Here is a 6000-nt window from a genome sequence, read left to right as displayed (position 1 = left end):
GTGGATAAGCTGATGAAGCTAATGTCTATCTTATACAAGATAAAGTTTAAAATTATTGTAAAATAGAGCATGCATTCCCAGTAGATCTGAACACATTAGGTTATTTTCAGTTACAGATGACTACTTTTTTTCCTTTGACTTTCATGTGTAATACTGCAATAAAATGTGTTTCACAGAGTGAGTACACCCGAGCATGGGCGTTTTAGAGACTTCCTATGACACAGTGTGCTGGTATTATGTCATCAGGAATGGTGGGAGGGAATGCCTTTGAACTTCCTCCTCTCTTCTTTGACCTGAACACCTGCATCCTGGATGGTATCTCTTCAAGTTCGTCATGACAATTCAATAGGAAATGGCAATCATAACAGATCCACTGAAGTCCTGCATACCACATGGAAATAAGGTCAGGTCTCACATGAGCAATAGCTCCTCATGCTTCAAAAGTTGTCATACTGTGAGGAAAAGAACATGTATAATTAGTGTAACTTTAACAAAAAGCAGCCTATGTCTGTTAACTGTTTCTGGTGTGTGCTTTTTTTTTTCTTTTTTTCTTTTTTTTTTTTTTCCCAAATGCTCGCATTTGGCTTTGAGAATATATGTATGTTTAACTATATATTTTATTTTTACATGTGTTACATAAGGCTATCCACTTTTTTAATTAAGGCATATATAACTTTAAAACTATAGTCCCTTATGCTTCATGTGGGACACGGTTTTTACTGCTGAATAATTTATCATTTAGTAGTTCTGATTCTATTTTCTTGCACTGACTTGGCAAAATGCATGTAAGATTTCTAAGACTGATAGAAGAAAATTGCATAGGTAGTTAAACTATCCCACTGAACCAGGAAGTGAGCATGAAGAGGTCAAGGAGAAAATACAGGACAGATGGATAATAGTACAGAATTTTGCCCAAGGGGGTAAATATAAATTTGGATCTATGTGTTGAGTGAACTGTAGAGACAGAACATTTGTCTGCCCTGGCATTCTGAAATTCGCTAGCAATGTAACTACATGTCTAGCCAGAGGAATTTCAAGGTGAATGACATACTAACTGACACCTGCCAAGATTCTCAGTCACTGGAAGTTCAAAGTTCCACCACAGTGGTTTGACATTGTATTTGCTTTGAGGGGTTGACTTTTACTGATTATGAACTACCCTTACGTATTATAACTGTCTAGTGCTTTTCGAAGCACTATAAGATAATTTTGATTCATGAGACAATATTTCACTGTAATACAATTATTGAATCTTTAAAACAAGACACATACATTTTCAGGATTGTCTCTGAAAAAAGGGTTTTAGACAAAACATGAATATTTATTTCCTGGTAAGTGAAGCAAGAAGCTCACACTGTCCCCAGTATTCATATGGATAGGTAACTTACATTCAATCTGATAAAATTTTAAGAACAAATATTGGCAGAGCAACTCCAAGAAAACTTTTGAACTTCTAATTTAAAATATCAATATTAAAAAAGCATATCTTGTTCAAATAAAGTAGAAAAGAACATTTGTTTTTCATTTATTTTTCCTACTATCTGAAGTTGTATGTGGGTTCAGAGATAGAAATGCCTGTAGTTTCTCAGGTATATGCTCTGCTTTAATTTAATCTTTAGTCTAACCTTAGCTCACTAAGGAAAGTCTTTGCAGACCTTTCTTTGCTAATGTAGCCATTCAGAAGCATTACCATATGTCCAGGCAGTCCAAGTCCAGAAAAATAGAATAGGGAATGTAAAAGTATAGTTAGACAATATGATTGAGTTAATCCTTTCCCTTCTTGCTGCCAAACGGGTATGATTCTTCTTTTTCTGTCTTTCCCATATTTGTATGCCTAAACTATTCATATTTTTATGTTCCTAAAATGTGTGGTCACCCTCACATGAAACTTAGACTTACTTTAGAAATGTATATTTTAATCCTATGATCATTCTTTGTATTTACTGCATTTGTGATCCAATGAGACAAATTCACTTTTTCAAAGATCCATCAAAATGCTGCATAGCTTAAGCCTCTTATATTCTGAAAAGAATGAGCTCATAACCTGCTATGATTCTCTTAACACAGGTAACCCATAATGAATGAGAAAGGTTTAATGCTGAATGAACCTGGAAGTTTATTCTGAAACAGTAGTCTAAAATAAGCTGAAGTATTCATATGCAGTTACCTAGCTACTCTCTACTAATTCCTAATCAGGACACCACTTATGTATACCATCACTTAATAGGTTCTAACTTTGTCTGTTCTACCAAAAATCATAGCATTTTGATTCCTGGCACTGTTTTTCTAGCTTGATCTCAGATACTTTCACCAGAGAAAGTGCTGACCTGGAATGATACCTCCCAAACTCCATTAATATTTAAACCTTTTGGACTAGGAATGATGTAGAATAGATATCCCTGGCAGGCCGGCAGAGTGTTGCTCTGCAGGGTTTGCATGGATGTTCCATGGGTGGAACATCACTTAGACTTCACTGAAAAGATCAGGATTCAGTGCTGACTTAGGTACTGGGATGCAGTGGCACTGATTCTCAGATGTGATAAGCACTTAGGAACTCAGATCAAGAAAGACATTTGCTTACCCTACCACTGCAGATAAGAAGATTTTTTTTACTACCTTGCAGGCTTTATGTTTCTGTCTGTTCTTTCTGGTAGACTGTGATTTCCACATCTCAGACATGCATACGCTTTCACAAAAAAAAATACAAACCTACCATGTTTATCTACTTTTCTGAGGCCTCATATGCTTTATGCATATAGAGGCATATTTCCTTCAGAATGTGAGATTTTCAAGTTTGTATATATGAAATAACCAGAATTTGCAAATACTCTCCATAAAAAAAGTCTGCTAATAAATTCAGATGTAGATAGTCACTGACAGCCTTTATTAGAAAATCTGTTCCATGTAACAGAATCCATCAATAATCCCCAGCACTGCAGTACAGTAATTAAAATAGTAATGGAACATTGATTAAACCTACAAAAAAATACAAGACTGTCTTAACACAGAAGCTGAAGTAAAGGGCTAGTCACAAAGAGCAGAAAGCTAATAGAAGTTATATTGCAATTACAAGTAGAAAATAAATTCCAAAGGAATTATCAATATGATTTACATCTCATTACAACAGCAGAGGTCATCTTGCCATTTGAAAAGCTGCAGTGAACTGGCAAGATAAAAGGTAGCAAGTACTCATATGACAGGAGTTAAAACAAGTAAAACGTTTTTTGTAAAGCAAAAGTTTTCAAGGAGTGTAATTTATGCCTTCTATTTTAAAACTTCCAAACAAGGCAGGTGTTTCCTGAAGGAGCTCACAAGCTGCAGGCAGTAGAAGAAGAAGAAATATAAAAATGTGATGTGTTCAGAGTTTCATCGTTTATAAACACAGATAAATTACTACTAGGTTTTGTGGGCTTTTTCACATTTTACAACCAAACATGGAATTTCAAGTGTTATTCATATGTTAATTTTTTACCTGTTTTTAACTGCAGAAAAACCATCTGGAATCAATAATTGCACATCTTGAACTAAAAAAAAAAAAAAAAAAAAAAAAAAAAAAAAATCACGTTTCTTTTTCTGTTATCAACAGTTAATGTATTGTTAAGCTTTGAAAATTCTATGCATTTTGACACTTTTAAAATATATATTAACTTCTACACAATTTGTATGTTAGACTTCTACATTTTATATCTTGCTCTCTATAAATCTATATCAACCTACCTGTGTTTGTATCCATATGTTTTTGAGCAATGAGAGAGAAAATATAATAAAAATCCTCAGGTTTTGGCTTTGGGACTTTAGACTGTGTACCATAGAACCGCAATGTAAGCTAAGGTTGAAGGCCACTCTGAAAGTCATCAAGACCAAGCCTGCACAAAATGGGGCTAACATCCCAGTGATATCAGGTCACTTTCATTTTCATCTAGCTGTGTTTTGAATTTCTCTAAAGACAGATGCCACAGCTTCTATACCCAGCTGGAGTTTGACTGTTAGTTGAATTCAACAAATAGTTCTTTCCCATTAGCCCTTTCTTCTCCAGACTGAACAAATGCAGCTCCCTCACCCTTTCTTGTGCAATGTATTGCAACCCTCTCACCAGTCTCAGTCTTGTGACTCTCCACTGATTGTGCTGTGAAAGAAAATATTTACTGCAGCAGAATTCAGGGGCTTCTTACAGACAGCAAAACTGAAGAACAGTTTGAGAGAGACAAATGAAGAACACACAGTTCTTTTATCATAGTCCTATCAGCATGGTGGCTAGGAGTACTGGAATTCAGCACCACTAAATATATGTCCTAATCCTTACACATTTTGTGTATGCATACACACATACACATATTTATTTGCATATTCTTGTGTTTATATTTTCCAATATAAGTGTAATAAATAAAGGCTTTATTTTCATTCTAAACTACACAAGTAGGCTTTCCATGGAATGATATAGGAACAGTGTGGTGGCTTATAACAGTTCAGGAAAAGTTACCCTTCCTCTGATAAAGCTTTCTATGTGTTTTAGAGGATGTTCCAGAGACTGATTTTTACTGCAAGGTCAGAACTGCTGTACCTTTGTATGACAGCCTTTTTCTCTTCATTAAAACTATAAAGCCATCTGTTTACCTGTCTACATTGTTACTAAAACTCAGCTGGGTGCCTATGTCCTCTACAAGCGTACAGTACTTTAACTCATTGACAGCTATAAAGTTCTTGTTACTCTTGACATATAACTAGCAATAACCAGGATATATTGCTTGATCTAAGACAGCAAAGTGACTATAACTGAATTAAAACAAACCTATTGCTGACCACTCATTTTCTTTTAAGTAAATTTCATTTACTTCCTTGGTTGTATTGAGATATGTGCTTAAGAGATAGCAAATCAAATGCAAGCAAGAAGCTGCCATAATGTAACCCTTTAAAGAAGACAGTACATGATTGTGAAGCTTTATTTACCCTAGAAGTTACCCTAAGTAACCAGCAAAAGTCGTGACACTTTTCTGCAAGGAATGTTGAAAAAGCTAATTATTTTAAACTTTTGGAAGATGTAAATTTGAGTAAAGTCAAAATTATAAACCAGATGCATTATTGTGTAGATATGCATATAGAGGGAGAGGTCTTCTGTGGGCAGAAATAATGTTAAACTAAATGGCTGAAGATAACTCTTTAAACATTTAATAAGAACATGTAAGTGTATTGCAAACTGTTAGTTTCAGTAGCAATTTTCTAAATACATGAATTGCATACACTAACTGTTCCTTCTCTATTACTTGCACTAGAAACTCCTTGTGCACTGCAAGAATTCCAGTTTAAAAAGTGATTATACCTTTTTCCTAGCAATACTATTGATACTGATGTTGTTTTGAAAATTTCTATGCCATGATTAGCTAAATAGATATACTATCTTGTTTAAAATAAAATTGCAAATAGTAGTGGTGTCAGATTATTCTTGGTCATCTTCAATCATTTTCCTTCTCGAAGAAAGAATTAAGTTTAAAATATAGACTGTATCAGACCTATATTTGCAAGGAGATGACTCTGAAAAGCTTTATGAGGTCATGCTATAGAATTTATGATAAAAAATGCAGGATTACTCATTTAAAGGAGTCCCCTTATAATTACTCCTAAATAGAACTGTTTGTACAAATGTTTTTTTTTTTTTTACTTTCAAGGACTTCTTTGAGAATGCACATCTAAGTGTCCTTAAATATATATACATATATACGTGTGGTGACTTGTTAAATAGAAACAAAAAGGAAGATTGATCCAAGATATTGGAACCAATTGCCATGGTCTGAAAGCTTTGTACCATTTTCACTTAGTCCCTTACAGTGCAATATGCCTCTCTTTATCATAAGCAGTAAGATTGCATCTGTTCAAAGAAAATGAATTATTCTTGTTGGAGAAGGACCAGTATATCTCCTGTCTGACGAGGCTAACAAGCATCAGAAAACAGATGCATTGTAGAGCACCTATGACTGATGTTAACCTGGCATAGTTAGATGAAGC

The 6000-nt window shown here is 34.4% G+C and overlaps 1 long non-coding RNA gene across 2 annotated transcripts in view; it reads right to left on the bottom strand.

Moving 5' to 3' along the window:
• Positions 1–374: 374 nt before the first annotated feature.
• LOC116236057 (uncharacterized) overlaps positions 375–6000 on the bottom strand; it is a 47943-nt gene continuing 42317 nt past the window's right edge. For both annotated transcript variants that reach the window (XR_016463558.1, XR_004168483.2), the window contains 2 exons: positions 3473–3524; positions 375–452 (listed from right to left, as the gene is read on the bottom strand). This is a non-coding gene — a long non-coding RNA (uncharacterized LOC116236057). The remainder of the gene's footprint in view (positions 453–3472; positions 3525–6000) is intronic.

The sequence above is a fragment of the Phasianus colchicus genome, chromosome 1, assembly GCF_987193195.1.
Source record: "Phasianus colchicus chromosome 1, bPhaCol1.hap1.1, whole genome shotgun sequence".
NCBI classification, from domain to species: domain Eukaryota; kingdom Metazoa; phylum Chordata; class Aves; order Galliformes; family Phasianidae; genus Phasianus; species Phasianus colchicus.
Note: the sequence above shows the minus strand (reverse complement) of the source record. Positions and strands in the feature narration are given on the sequence as shown.